Genomic DNA, 15,907 nt, shown 5'->3' on the forward strand with positions numbered 1-15,907 from the left:
ATGTATGAAAAATCGACATACTTTCACTCTTTGTGTTCTAAAATATGTTTCCAGTATGCTAGAAAGCTCAGACTGTCAGGAATTGTAATTCAAACAATGACAGATAGAATAGATTGTGACGCGATACGAGTTGACTGTGATGAGTTATTTGCAATTGAATGTGTGATTTTTTTCGCATTTCTTTGATATAAAGTGAACGGTGTATGGGCTAATAATCGCACTATCTTGATCGCATCGAATTGTCACACAATGAGAATAACAAATAGAAAGTTTGTGTCTTCGGCAAAGTTGCAAAAAAAGCTCTGATAAACATTATTGTGGGGCATTTAGACCTTCTTGCATTTATTATTATTGAGTGGTAACGTGATGATACGATCAAGTTTGTTGTAAAAATCCACCTATACACCGTTCACGGTATTTCGATGAAATGCAAAAAAAAACACACATTCAATTGCAAATAACTCATCACAGTCAACTCGTACCGCTTCACAATCTTCTACAAACTTGTTTGTCATTGTTTGAACTACAATTCCTGAAATTTTGAGCTTTCTAGTATTCTGGAGACATATTTTAGAACACAAAGAGTGACAGTATGTCGATTTTTCATACATTTTTAGAAGATCTCCATACAAATTTCAAGTCCTTTGCGCCAGCTCGTGCTTCTGCCAAATGACCTGAAATTTTCAAAATGTCATTTTTTCACCTAAAGGCACAAATCTAGGGGGTGCCGCGTTGAAAAAAATGTTGTAAAAATCATCCCATACAAATTTGGGCCAGTCTAATGTACATGTGTGATGATACCTCCATTTTTAAGATTGTATCCTTTAATCTATCTTTTAAACTAAATCCTCATGGGTAAACCGAAAAGAAGAGGCTGAATCAAAAGGATGAAAAATTTAATTTATATATAAATAATCAATACTGAAAACTATAAAAAAGATGATTATAGAAAACAAAAGTAAGCACTTACATCTATCTGAACTTAAAAAATGGAAAACGAAGAATTTTCTTGGTAAGGCACGTAAGTCACACGCAAGCTTTCCTCCTCACTTCCGACATGAAATGAGAATTCAAATTCGAAAATTCATAGCCAGAATCCGGACGATTGATGAATGCTTTAGGAGTGCATCTGCTTTGGACAATAATACGAATGTCCGAGTAAGTAATTAAAGTGATTATTAATTGTTAGAAAATATGTTTTATGCTCCTGTATTTAATTTTAGTTCCTTGATAAAGAATTAATATAATTCGAAACGTTGAATGAAGCACATGTAAAAAGTGTTATAATTTACCTGATAAGACCGAAAAGCCAATACATAACCTTGAAATTATTCCCGGTCGAACAACAAATTTAGTAAGATACGAAATATAAATCTATTGTTAACTTTTGTTTTGTGATCTGTTAATACATGATGACAATCAACCGAAGAGCTGAGAAGATTTGAAATAGAATCCCAGATTTTAATTTCACACCATTCAATCCTGAACAATCCGGAAATCGAAGTCCGTCGATATCTGGAATCCACGATTCAAATTTGATAGTTGTGTCCTATATTTTGAACTGTATTTAAGCTGTAAGGTTTGTGTTGCAGCCAGGGTCATGCCTAAATAAGTCTGTTAAAATCATTATCTATTATATGGACCTTTCCAACAATTCGGCAAAACCAGCGGTCGGCAACCTTTTGAGACAGAAGAGCCAAAAGTTACAAATTAAGGAAATATCCAAATTAGAAAGAGCCACACTTCATTTCATTCTTACAGTAGTTTTTCGATTTTATCACGATAAAAAAAAATTGCACCGTGAATATGGCGAAACCGTGAATTTGGCGAAATTTAAAATTGAAGTAGAAAAATTATTTTCACTATCTTTAATCAATAATGGGGGGGACGATGTCCACGGACTTTAAAAATGTGCTTTCGAGAAAAACGCGTTTGAAGTTTCTGCTCTTGCTTTCTTGCAGTATTAGATAGGAGGAGATAAAGGCCTATAATTTCTACAGTTTTGCTTCAATTGACTTGAAAATTTGACACAACATTCTTGAAATGTTTTACAATAAAAAAATAAAAAAAATAAAAAAAAGTCGATTTTTGAAAAGTGTTAGAAACCTACTCCCCCCCCCCTCCCCTTAATGGCATTTTCATATTATTGGATACCTATATACTATAACATAAACCATAAAAAAATATCATAAACAAAGACGCTCTATGCTTTTGAATAAAATTAAGGACCTGGAAATGGTTTCTGAATGATTTCTTAAAAAGCGTGATAAAATCGAAACAATAGCCGTGATCAAATCGAGCGTGAATTTGGCGGGTATTGATAAAATCGAATAGTGATAAAATCGAGAAACTACTGTATTATAAATAATCTTGATCGCTTTGACACATTGCACAGTAATGTGAACTCAGTTTTATCGTCCTATTTAAAATCGCCTCAGATTTTCGATGTTTTATTGGCATTTCGATGTTTTATTTCGTGCAATTCTTTCCTTACAACTATTCTCAGATAAAATTGAAACACTTTCGATGTGTTCTGTTAGAATATTGAAAAGAAACATTAAAAATTTCATATCGTTTTTTATAAAAATGCATACTACGAAAGGCTAATTAATATAAAATAAAACAAAAAAAACTTTGACAAAACTTAACGATCGGCCGTGAGATTTGTTCTTCGAACACAGTTATGAAAATTGTTTTTTACAAGCTCTGTCATGAATTTCGATTCAGCTCTCAAGTTATTTCGATTGCTTGTAAAAAAAATATATTTTTCGATAAAGAAAATTTGAGTTGAAATCCTAAATTCTGTTCAAAATCGTAACTCTTTCAAGTTGTTTCTTCTGCACAATAATTAAATCTAAAAAATAATGTCTAGAACTCTGAGTCTCAAATGTACCATGGATTCAGTTTGATCTTTCTATAATAGTTTCTATAAACCCTAACCCTAATCACTAATTCATATTTTAAATTTTTATACAATTAGTGATCTGTAAATTATTCTATTTGATTCCTTAAAACCAAAATTTTCAAGCAAAAACTGAGAATACTTTGACAAATTAAAATATTTAAAATTTCAATTTGTTGAATGAGTTCTCAATATTTCTATATAACAATATTTTAAACAGACATATTTTTTTGTGATGTCAAATTTGGTATCCGAGGAGTTTTCGGGTCAGAGATGGTTTGTATAATTGTTTCAAGAATCTCACTTTTAATAGAAGGAAAGGACTCGAAAAATTTTATACCAATTTTCATGAAAATTGATTCACAAGCACGGAGAAGGTTGAAGATGTGTAGATAAGTTAAACATTTTCCTACGATTGATTAAATAAACGGTTAAACGAAGTTTACCGGGTCAGCTTTTTGGTTATAAATATTCAGATTTTACTTTGAATATTAGAACAAACCAAAACCAAAATTCTGACAAAGACCCAGAAATCTAAATAAACTTTTTAAACAGACATGAAATTTTGATAAAGCAACTTAATCAAGAATCAAAAAAAGAATATGGAAGTTAAATTAGAGAAGAAAGAAATTAATTTAAGGTTTATGGAAGAAAATGCACGTTTACCCAATAAAATTGTTTCATCGAATAAATACCTAAAAATATTCATATTTTACATGGAATTCGAAAATAAGATCAAGCACTCAGCTTAAAGTTTACAGAAATATTTTTAACAAACTTAAAAATGTTGAGCCTTAATATTCCAAATTCAAGTTCAAAGTAAAAACGAAGAACTTGAAATTTAGAAAATTTATTAAATGCTTTCATGGATTTGAGGAGGAACGTGGAGAGATTGAATTCAATATTTGAAAAAATTAAAAACAAAACGATTGTACTGAAATTTTGATGCACATAACAATTATTATCAGTACTCAAAGAAAAAGCAAAAAAGCAAATTAATTTAATCTATATACATAAAAAGCAATTTCTGTATGTTTGTTTGTTTGTTTGTTTGTTTGTTTGTCCTCTATAGACTCAGCCATCTTAAGAGCTAGAGAGCTGAAATTTGGCATGGATGCTCATTAGGACCAGGAATGATGAAAAATGTTTTCAGATTTTCGGATGACCCCTTCTGAAGGGGGTCGTCCATACAAGACAAACATTGTTTTCACGATCTTTTCGTTATTTTTTGTCGGATTGTGATGAAAATTTGCACATAGGGGTTTTAAAAGACGTGCAACTGATTTAAGGTATCAAATTTTGTGTAAGGGGTCATCCAATGGGGTCGTCCATATTAACTGTTCGCTGTTTTTGCGATATTGACGTTATTATACAGCGTATTCAGATGAAAAATTGGAACACGATAGTTTTGAGTGAAGTGCAATCGATTTGAGGTATCCAATTTAGTGTAAGGGACCGGCAAAAGGGGTCGTCCATATAAAATTTTCAGTATCTTAGTGATATTGTCGTTTTCATACATCGGATCGGGATGAAAATTTCCACAAAGGAGTTATTAGGGACAAACAACTGATTTCACTTCTCCAAACTAAAATAAGGGGTCGGCCAAAGGGGCCGTCCATATTAACTATTCACTGTTGATGCGATATTGTCGATATTATACATCGGATTCAGACGAAAATTGGTACACGAGAGTTTTGAGATATGAGCAATGGATTTCAGGTATTAAATTCAGTTTAAGGGGCCGGCAAAGGGGGTCGTCCATATAAACCTGTCATTATTTTTGCAATATCGTCGTTATTATACATCAGATTGGGATGAAAAGTTGCACACGATAGTTTTCAGGGACGGGCAATCGAATTCAGATGTCAAATGTTTTGCCAGGGGTTGACGAAAGGGGTCGTCCATATAAATTAATTTTTCACTATTTTTAGCAATATTAACGTTATTATACAATGGATTGCTTGGAAAATTTGCCCAGTTTAGAGGGAAGGGCAATCGATTTCAGATATCAAAGATTATATAAGAGCCCCCGAAGGGGTTTAGCTTTTTGCCAATAATTACGTTGTTATGCAATGATTCAGTCGAAATTTATACACGTGGTTCGACATATGATTCCTGATTTCAAATTTAAAAAAAAAAACGAACACAAACACATACAGGATCTCAATGAAACTTAATGTTTCCTCGAAGAGATTCCTTTCACTTAACTCTAAGCGTACATCTTTCGAGGATATGATGGCTAGCATCTTACAAACAGGCTTCATTTTGCTCATCTTGAACAAAAGGAGACAGTGAACTTTTTCGCTCCGAATAATTGTGAGCTTATTTTTAATGAGCATTTCATCCTCCGCTGCTGAGAGAGCAGGGAGAAATTTTTTCTCAAACGAATGAACACTCTTCTACTGACAGAGCATTGTTGGTGTGTGACTCTGAAAACAAAACAAAAAATTACACATGAAATTTGGTCGTTTCACTAAATCACGTGGACAGCTTTAATGTGTGATTTGACCGTCCTCTTTCTACGTGGAATTATGGAATATTGGCCTCAGAATTTGTCAACCTGCTTTATTGTTGGGGACGTTTAATAATTCTGGCATGCTTTTATATCTGATTTTGTAAACAAAGAGGTAATTAAAGATTTACACATTTGTTTCACATTATTTTCAGCATTTTAGCATTTACAACTTTGCTCGGTCGTTTATTTCTCAGCCAGTTGCTGAGAAGCTAACGAACATTTCTCCCTGCGAGAATGAGATTGGGTGACTGCGTGATTGAAATGATCTCCAACAAAATGTGGGTTGCTTGATCGTTTAAAGTGCGAGAAAGCATGTTTCTCCCAGGCGTTTGACAAGGAGATGAGAAAAAGTGAGCAAAAATCAAGAGAATCGCAGAAGCCTGCTTACAAATGCTAAAACCACTGATAAACTGATATAACTCTGCACCACATTTCTATCAACCAAAGGTTTGTGTCTTAACTGCTTAGTAAGTGAATAATACACTGGTTGTGATGGGGCGCTAGCATTCAAAAAATACTCCACGTGTTCGAATGACACGTAGAAAAATATATAGAAATTTCATTATCCACCAAGCATTTTTAGCCTGCTTCAATTTTTCTGCGTGCAAAAGTATAAGTTGCTATGGTGTTCAATTTTTGTTATGTTTTCCTCCCAGTGAAAAAAGGTCCCGATGGTTGAAGTGTACTAGATTCATTGAGCTTTGAAAATTGAGGAACAAAATTTGAAACGTGCCTACCTATTAAATACAATTCTTCATATTTAAAAAAAAAACTATTCCAATTAATAGGATATTAAAATTTAAAAAATAATTTCATAATATAATTGAATTAAAGTAAACCATTTTTAAGAATTAATTTTAGCAAATGAATAAAAGTTATAGATTCAAAGACTTTCAAAGCGAAAATGTTCTTTATCTTATTATATAAATCGCAAATCTTTAAAAAAGGATATTCTGGTGAACGATGTAGTCTAGGCGTTTTATTAGAGAATATACTTTTTAGATCATCTAAAATTTCTTCAAATTTCCCCTTTGAATAACATTTTCAAAAGATCATACACTTTTCTCCAATAAGAATGGAATTTATTCAATACAGTGAAACTAAAATGTAAACTAACTGAGTTACATAACTCTTAATAAAAATATTTTCGAATTGTCAAATGAAAATTGAATGATTTACAAAAAAAATCGAAATTTAGCTATTGGCATCATTACATTATCGGGAAATGAAGCTTAGGGAATGATGAGCTAGTTGGCGCCAGGAACTCTGGGCGATGAATATTTTGCTATTCCGCAGGGGAAGTTATATCAGCTTATCAGTGCTAAAACCACCAACCCACAGAAAGTGTACTATGTATGCCGTGACCGGGATTTGATCTCATGACCGTTGGCTTAGAAGACTGGAAGGCTATCCTCTACGCCACGGGCTGCGGCTATTTAGTAGCAGACGACAGACTAAGTGATCGTCCAATATTTTTGCAATTATTACTTAACAATCAATAAAGAAGTGCATCTGGAAAATGCTTGGCAATGGACTTTCATACAAACTGTTCATGACATATTCCAAGTTGAAAGCGAAACGGAGTTCGTATGGGATCAGGTAGTAAAAATATATAAATCAAGAAAAAAACAAACTAAACTTCATCATCTCAACATTGAGGACTTTATTCGTTCAAATTAACAACAGAGGAAACAAAGGCTCCAGGCTTAAAATTCCAACATAAGACTTTTAGTGAAGAACGTTAGTTGATTTCTAAATCTCAACTTGGTTGCATACTGACAAGATGTTGTTAATTTGTTCGATAGTAGATTTTTTTGTTTCTTTATAAATCCTTGGTAATATTGTCTGAACTGAAGAAAAACTTATGTTGCGGCCGTTCACTGTAGAAAATTTCGGGGATTTTCGAAATTTTCACACCTTGAGCTAAAGAGCCACAGGTTGCCGACCTCTGGCCAAACGAATATTCGGTCGAATTCTTCCATTCCCATACCCCTCAAGTTTATGAGTCAATTATTTCCAACCGGATGATTATAACCAGTTTTTGAAGTAGGGGTCTCTCTGATTTTCAAATTGTCAAACATATTTAACTGAAAGGACATCAGATGACTTTTCGCTTCTAGGGCGTTTATCACCAAAGAGAATGAGTTTCTGTGAAATCTGGAACAAAACACGCCGAAACAAGTGCCAAGTAATTTTAAATTGCTTATTTAATATCGAATTAGATGAAACTCAAATTTGAGCAACTTTTTTCAAGGCATCAGTTTTTAAAAAGACCAATTTTCTTTAAGCTTAAACATAATAAACTTACTACCACACGGTCGGGAAATTACGAACAATTAAAAAAAAAAAAAATTTAATAAAGGCAAATCTGAACAAAATCTGGTCCAAAATCATATAAGTGGAAAGTGAAAGTAAAACAACAGCAGTATACAATCGTAAACCGATGTAAACAGTTGTAAATTGTATCTAAGAATTGAACAAAAATTCATGTTCATTTTGAAAATTTTTAAAAAAAGTTTATGAACAAAAAATCTGAAAATTTTCAAAGAGAAATTTGAGTTTTTATTTAAGTTAGCAAATAAATTGAAAAAAACTTGGGCGAAATTCGGGAAATTTTGAACAATATCTAGGCATCCCGGCCAGATTTGACTCATCTCAAATTCTTTATTGGATTTATGGGCGAGCCTGGATATCAAAAAATTTGAAATAAACGATAATAATACTATTATGCTATCTATAGTCAAATATACCCGGATAAACCTAAGATGTTTCACTGAAACCATAAGTTTTTGTTGATTTTGTAGCTTTTCCGACACTACTTTTGGATGTTTTATGAATTATCCAAAATCATAAAAAAAATATACAATTCTGTCAATGCATAAAATCTAAAAATAAATATTCGGCCTATTTCGCCGAATACTTAGTTTAACTATTCAGTGAGCCGGATATTCGGCCAAACGATTTTTGGGGGTATTCGGTGATTTGGATATACAAATCTCACATTAACATAGTTGAGTTTTCTATGTCATTTATATTTTATCCGATTATAGATGTTGTTCCATTATCGTTAATATTTAAGATGAATCAACCATAATATGAGGTAATTTCAATAATGCAGCATTTATTGTTAAATTTCATTGCTATCCAATTTTCCTTAATAATTGAGCTCTCTTACCGTTAAATAATGAAATTTTAAAAAGAGTTTTTTTTTTTGTTTTTTTAAGGTCTCACGCTATTTATCCCTCAAATGTGACAGAGATATTGAACAGAACAAAAGGTTGTTTATTGAAACTTAAAAAAATAATAACACCACTTCATGTTTCCCCCATTGACTACTATAACGTGGCCGGCGTCGTTATAGATGTTTTTTCAAACGGAGAGCACGAGTTTTATGCACTGTGAAGCAGTCAAATTTAGCAAGAAATAATAGCAATACCATAAATGCACAATGAATAAGTAAATTGAATTCTAAAACCAATTTCCTACTCATGATTATCACATAAACTAAAAAAAAACAAATTCTTTATTCAGAATTAGAAATTTTAAGCAGTGTAGTACAAATTTGAAATTGATTTTTCCTGAAAAAAATACTAGGTCAAATTTTGAATAAACCCAGAATTTAAAGCTTGAAGTCTACTCTAAATAATATATAACCAGAAATAAAATAATGTTTTTATATTCAAAAACTTACAGTTATCGAAATAAAACGCAAAAAAAGTTATTTTTATGGAATTCACAATGTTAATTTTGACCCTTCGGGCCCGAGGAAAACCACCTGAAGTTCCAGTAAGGGATGTGTTAGATGTGATGGACTTGGACTATATGTTCGAAATATATCTTTTCCTAAAAGCTATTGATCTTCGTCTATAATTCTTTTTTTTTCTTTTTTCATATTTCCCTTTCAATGCTTCTTTGTCTTCTAAACAAGTGTTAAGCTAAGCATACCAATTGTAAAAATACAAAACGAATTTGGCTCCTTAAAGCCTAAAGGCATGAGCCGTTTCAAATAAAGGAATTATAAAAAAAAATGTTAATTTTGTAGGGGAGAGTGGGGTCTCATGGGTCACTTTTTTTCTCTGCTTCATAATTTCATTATTATATAAGAAAAAACGAAAAAAAAAAAGAAATGGTATGATTTTGTAGATTTGTATCGTATAATAAGGCAATTTTATTTATTTTTAATTAATTGATTTCTTCATGTTCTCACTATTTAAAAAAAAAGGATTTTTTTTGGCTTTTGAAAAACGGTGGAGAATTGTGGGCATCCAAATCCAAATGGACCAAATGAAATGCAAATTTCCTAATTCATTTGGTTATTTTAAAGCAATTTCAGGTGATGGATATGTATCTTCAAATTTTTTTTCAAAAACAAAAGATGAAAAAAATAAACATATTGCATATTTCGATTCAGGGTGCCTAAATGAATCAAAACTAGCTCTCTAATTCTTTGCTACTCTGAAAAAATTAATTTTGTAGCTTTGTACATCGTATCGAAACCCTTTTGTATGTAGAGTTGAGCGTTAAGAGAAACAATAATCACAAAATAAAATTGAGGCTGAAATTGAGTTTTGAAGAATACGTATATACGAATGCGTAATTATTAATAAAGTAATGGGTATTGAGGTTTAGATTTTTTGCTCATTCTGTTGACTATCGTAAGTAGAAAACACTTTTAACAAGGCAACCAGATTGTTGATGTGTTAAATAAATATTTAATTAGGTAATGCACTTTGAAGTTAAAATGGTTGGTTTAAAGTTCTAAACTTTTTACGTTACACTTCTTAAGAAAAAACATAATTAAGACGAGCTACGGGTTTGAGTTTCAGAACAAAAGGTTTATGGGATTGCAATTAAAAGTTTACAATAAAAAAGAAGTTTTAATTTGTGAACTTCATATAGTGTCGTTAAATTAAACGTTTAAGACCTAGAGTGTTTACCTGACATGTGTGTAAAAATTATTTTAAACACCTTCTGGGATCCAGTACTCTTTTTTTTAAATGAAAATTTTACTTGGAAATAATCTCCATCGGTGGGAAGGGGGTCGGGGTTTGAAACACTCCCCCCCCCCCCCCCCCACGGCGTTAGCCATGTTAAAGGGTGAGAACCAGGCAATTTATAAATGATTTGACGAATATTTGATGTAGCCGATATCTGGCTCTTTTGGAGATTTTCTTCAAATAGAACTAGGTAAAAGAATTTTTCAATTGACTTTGTTTTCCAGGCTTATTTAACACTAGATTTACGGATCTCGTCATTTCGACGGTTTTGTCATTTCATTCGGCAAATTGCTGATTTGTATTTGTTAATTTGGAATATTTAGTACTACTGTAAAATTCTATACTGCCGCATTTTTCTACCTTTCAAATTGAAAGGTTTCCATAGAGATAGGTGTAAATAAAAAGTCCGTAGACCTTTAAGAAATATTTTGTTAAATCGAGGCAAATATGATACTTAATATCAATTGGTATTATTCAGAATCAACCTCAAATTATTAGAAAAAATTGGATAGATTATTCGAGCTGCGATAAACATTTGGAAGATTTTTCTATTGCATACTCTATATTAATCTGGTTCGAAGCTCTCAAACGATATTTAAATCTGTAGGAAAAATCCAAATCAAATTTAAAGCACTTGTAAATCAAACTAAATCATGCATTGAAAATTCAAAAGTTAGTTATCTATTTTTTATTAAAAAAAATAATTCCAAAGCAATTTGAAATTTGAAACATGTGTTTTGAATGAGATTACACAACTGAAATCTATATCATACCATTCTAATTGAATATGCTCCAATTGAGTCCAAAGTTGAGTAGAAATTTGGCCGTATGAGAATTCAAAAAATTGAAGTTTAAAGTCAATTTTCGAATGTTAATTCGAAAATTACGCTAGAATACATTAAAATTCAAACATAATGAAGAAAATTTCTAAATATCCCATCCACAAACTTTTAAAAATGCATTTGCGGATATGGTTTATTTGAACTTGAATTCAGCTTGAATTGTTATTCAGCCAATTTATTGTACAGTCAACTTAAATTTTTTAAAAAGGTATTATTTTTATTTCTCAAAGTATTTGAAAATCTGAAATGTACACTGAATTTGGTGATTCGGTAAGTTGACGTTTACCCTTTGATGCATCATTATCTTTAAGTGGGAAGAATGAAATTTTGCATTAGTCGGGAGTTTTGCTTCATTTTAATATTTGTGTTTCTCTTGTCATTCTCTCCCCTGAATCACAAAGTTTGCGTTACATCCATCTTGAGACTAAACTAATAGGACCAGGGATTGAAATGCTCTTGCTCAAGCGGCTGAGCATCAATGCTCTTGAAGCTCGAGAGCGAAGAAAGCTGGAGCCAATTCTAGCCCAACAATAAATGCTCAAATTAAGCTCATACCTCTTCGGGCTCTAGGAGACAAGGTTTTGCATTTTGCTTTGAGTTTGTTAGCTCAAGGAGCCGAAATTTCTTGAGCTTGCTGGCTCAGCAAAATTCGAACACTTGAGCTTAGTGATGTGTATTGACTTTGCCATTGTGGTGCTGTGTGAGCCAACGGCGTTTTTTTGTGCACCAGAAACTGTGAAAGTGGTTGTTGGGATTATTAACATGAATGTAAAAGATTTCTTGTAACTGGTAAAAGTTACCAGCACTAGTAACTATGAAATAGTAAAATTTACAATTTTTCGGGAAAAACGCCAAATGAAAGGGCTTTTTGCGAGGATTATAAAAATCAATGTTAGAGAGTTCTAGTAACTAGTTAAAGTTACCAGCACTAGTAACTATGAAATAGTGAAATTTCGAAATTTTCGGGAAAAACGCCAAATGAAAGGGCTTTTTGCGAGGATTATTAAAATCAATGTTAGAGAGTTCTAGTAACTAGTAAAAGTTACCAGCACTAGTAACTATGAAATAGTAAAATTTACAATTTTTCGGGAAAAATGCCAAATGAAAGGGCTTTTTGCGAGGATTATAAAAATCAATGTTAGAGAGTTCTAGTAACTAGTTGAAGTTACCAGCACTAGTAACTATGAAATAGTAAAATTTACAATTTTTCGGGAAAAACGTCAAATGAAAGGGCTTGTTGCGAGGATTATTAAAATCAATGTTAGAGAGTTCTAGTAACTAGTTAAAGTTACCAGCACTAGTAACTATGACATAGTAAAATTTACAATTTTTCGGGAAAAACGCCAAATGAAAGGGCTTTTTGCGAGGATTATTAAAATCAATGTTAGGGAGTTCTAGTTACAAGTAAAAGTTACCAGCACTAGTAACTATGAAATAGTAAAATTTCGAAATTTTCGGGAAAAACGCCAAATGAAAGGGCTTTTTGCGAGGATTATTGAAATCAATGTTAGAGTGTTCTAGTTACAAGTAAAAGTTACCAGCACTAGTAACTATGAAATAGTAAAATTTACAATTTTTCGGGAAAAACGCCAAATGAAAGGGCTTTTTGCGAGGATTATAAAAATCAATGTTAGAGAGTTCTAGTTACAAGTAAAAGTTACCAGCACTAGTAACTATGAAATAGTAAAATTTACAATTTTTCGGGAAAACGCCAAATGAAAGGGCTTTTTGCGAGGATTATAAAAATCAACGTTAGAGAGTTCTAGTAACTAGTAAAAGTTACCAGCACTAGTAACTATGAAATAGTGAAATTTCAAAATTTTCGGGAAAAACGCCAAATGAAAGGGCTTTTTGCGAGGATTATTGAAATCAATGTTAGAGAGTTCTAGTTACAAGTAAAAGTTACCAGCACTTGTAACTATGAAATAGTCAAATTTACAATTTTTCGGGAAAAACGCCAAATGAAAGGGCTTTTTGCGAGGATTATAAAAATCAATGTTAGAGAGTTCTAGTTACAAGTAAAAGTTACCAGCACTAGTAACTATGAAATAGTAAAATTTACAATTTTTCGGGAAAAACGCCAAATGAAAGGGCTTTTTGCGAGGATTATAAAAATCAATGTTAGAGAGTTCTAGTAACTAGTTAAAGTTACCAGCACTAGTAACTATGAAATAGTGAAATTTCGAAATTTTCGGGAAAAACGCCAAATGAAAGGGCTTTTTGCGAGGATTATTAAAATCAATGTTAGAGAGTTCTAGTAACTAGTAAAAGTTACCAGCACTAGTAACTATGAAATAGTAAAATTTACAATTTTTCGGGAAAAACGCCAAATGAAAGGGCTTTTTGCGAGGATTATAAAAATCAACGTTAGAGAGTTCTAGTAACTAGTAAAAGTTACCAGCACTAGTAACTATGAAATAGTGAAATTTCAAAATTTTCGGGAAAAACGCCAAATGAAAGGGCTTTTTGCGAGGATTATTGAAATCAATGTTAGAGAGTTCTAGTTACAAGTAAAAGTTACCAGCACTTGTAACTATGAAATAGTCAAATTTACAATTTTTCGGGAAAAACGCCAAATGAAAGGGCTTTTTGCGAGGATTATAAAAATCAATGTTAGAGAGTTCTAGTTACAAGTAAAAGTTACCAGCACTAGTAACTATGAAATAGTAAAATTTACAATTTTTCGGGAAAAACGCCAAATGAAAGGGCTTTTTACGAGGATTATAAAAATCAACGTTAGAGAGTTCTAGTAACTAGTAAAAGTTACCAGCACTGGTAACTATGAAATAGTGAAATTTAAAAATTTTCGGGAAAAACGCCAAATGAAAGGGCTTTTTGCGAGGATTATTAAAATCAATGTTAGAGAGTTCTAGTAACTAGTTAAAGTTACCAGCACTAGTAACTATGAAATAGTAAAATTTACAATTTTTCGGGAAAAACGCGAAATGAAAGGGCTTTTTGCGAAGATTATACAAATCAATGTTAATGTGTTAAAATTTTTTAAGTACAGACCCCGTTCGTTTTTGCAACATGCCCGAACATTTTGTGTTGCCAAAATCGAACTGTTTTTTTTCTGAAACTTTTTTCTCTAATTTTTTTAAAATAACTATTTTGATTATCATTAACGTTATTTTAAGTCAATTTTCGACCGTTTTTAGATTTTTTAAAAGTTTTTTTTCTCAGGTTTTTGATGCATTTTACACTACTTTTTTTGTTTATATTCTTTGTTTTTTTTTGTCATTTTTGCTGTTTTCGTCATTCTTTATCATTTTTAAGATTATTTTGTCATTTTTAGTCTTTTGTTTGTACAGACCCCGTTCGTTTTTGGCAACATACTCGTACATTTTGTGTTGCCAAAATCAAATGTTGCCAAAATCGAATGGTTTTTTTTTTTTTTTTGAAACTTTTCTCTTTTATTTTTACAAAATAACAATTTTTATTATCATTTACGTTATTTTAAGTCAATTTCCGACCATTTTTAGGTTTTTTATAGTTTTTTTCCTCAGGTTTTTGATGCATTTTACACTACTATTGTTTTGTATATAATATTTGTTTTTTTTTGTCATTTTTGCTGTTTTTGTCATTCTTCATCATTTTTAAGATTATTTTGACATTTTTAGTCTTTTGTTTGTATTTGTTTTTGATTTTTATAAAATATTTATCTATTTGTAACTTTTGAGTACTTAATAAATTTTTTAAAAAACTTTTGTATTTGTTGTTGTATTATATCACCATTTCTGAACGTTAATACGTTTTTTTGATTTTTTTCTAAATTATATGGGTCCTGTTATAGAGAAAACTAAAAGGTAATGTCGCATCTAAAAACCGTTCGATTTTGGCACATGTGCCAAAATCGGATGTTGCCAAAATCGAATGTTGCCAAAATCGAATGTTGCCAAAAACGAACGGGGTCTGTATTACTATTCCATAGTTATTTGTGCTGTTAACTTTAACTAGTTACTAAAACTCTCTGATATTGATTTTAATTATCCTCACAACAAGCCCTTTCATTTGGCGTTTTCCCAAAAATTTGTAAATTATACTTTTTCATAGTAACTAGTGCTGGTAACTTTAACTAGTTACTAGAACTCTCTAACATTGATTTTTATAATCCTCGCAAAAAGCCCTTTCATTTCGCGTTTTTCCCGAAAAATTGTAAATTTTACTATTTCATAGTTACTAGTGCTGGTAACTTTAACTAGTTACTAAAACTCTCTAACATTGATTTTTATAATCCTCCCAAAAAGCCCTTTCATTTGGCGTTTTTCCCGAAAAATTGTAAATTTTACTATTTCATAGTTACTAGTGCTGGTAACTTTTACTAGTTACTAGAACTCTCTTACATTGATTTTTATAATCCTCGCAACAAACCCTTTCATTTGGCGTTTTTCCCGAAAAATTGTAAATTTTACTTTTTCATAGTTACTAGTGCTGGTAACTTTAACTAGTTACTAAAACTCTCTAACATTGATTTGAATAATCCTCCCAAAAAGCCCTTTCATTTCGCGTTTTTCCCGAAAAATTGTAAATTTTACTATTTCATAGTTACTAGTGCTGGTAACTTTAACTAGTTACTAGAACTCTCTTACATTGATTTTAATTATCCTCGCAAAAAGCCCTTTCATTTGGCGTTTTTCCCGAAAAATTGTAA

The 15,907-nt window shown here is 31.5% G+C and overlaps 1 protein-coding gene across 1 annotated transcript in view; it reads right to left on the bottom strand.

Moving 5' to 3' along the window:
- The window catches only part of LOC129751796 (uncharacterized), a 342,108-nt gene that overhangs the window by 97,993 nt on the left and 228,208 nt on the right, over positions 1 to 15,907 (bottom strand). The gene's annotated exons all lie outside the window — the stretch shown is intronic.

Source organism: Uranotaenia lowii, chromosome 3 (genome assembly GCF_029784155.1).
Source record: "Uranotaenia lowii strain MFRU-FL chromosome 3, ASM2978415v1, whole genome shotgun sequence".
In the NCBI taxonomy this organism is placed as follows: Eukaryota; Metazoa; Arthropoda; class Insecta; order Diptera; family Culicidae; genus Uranotaenia; species Uranotaenia lowii.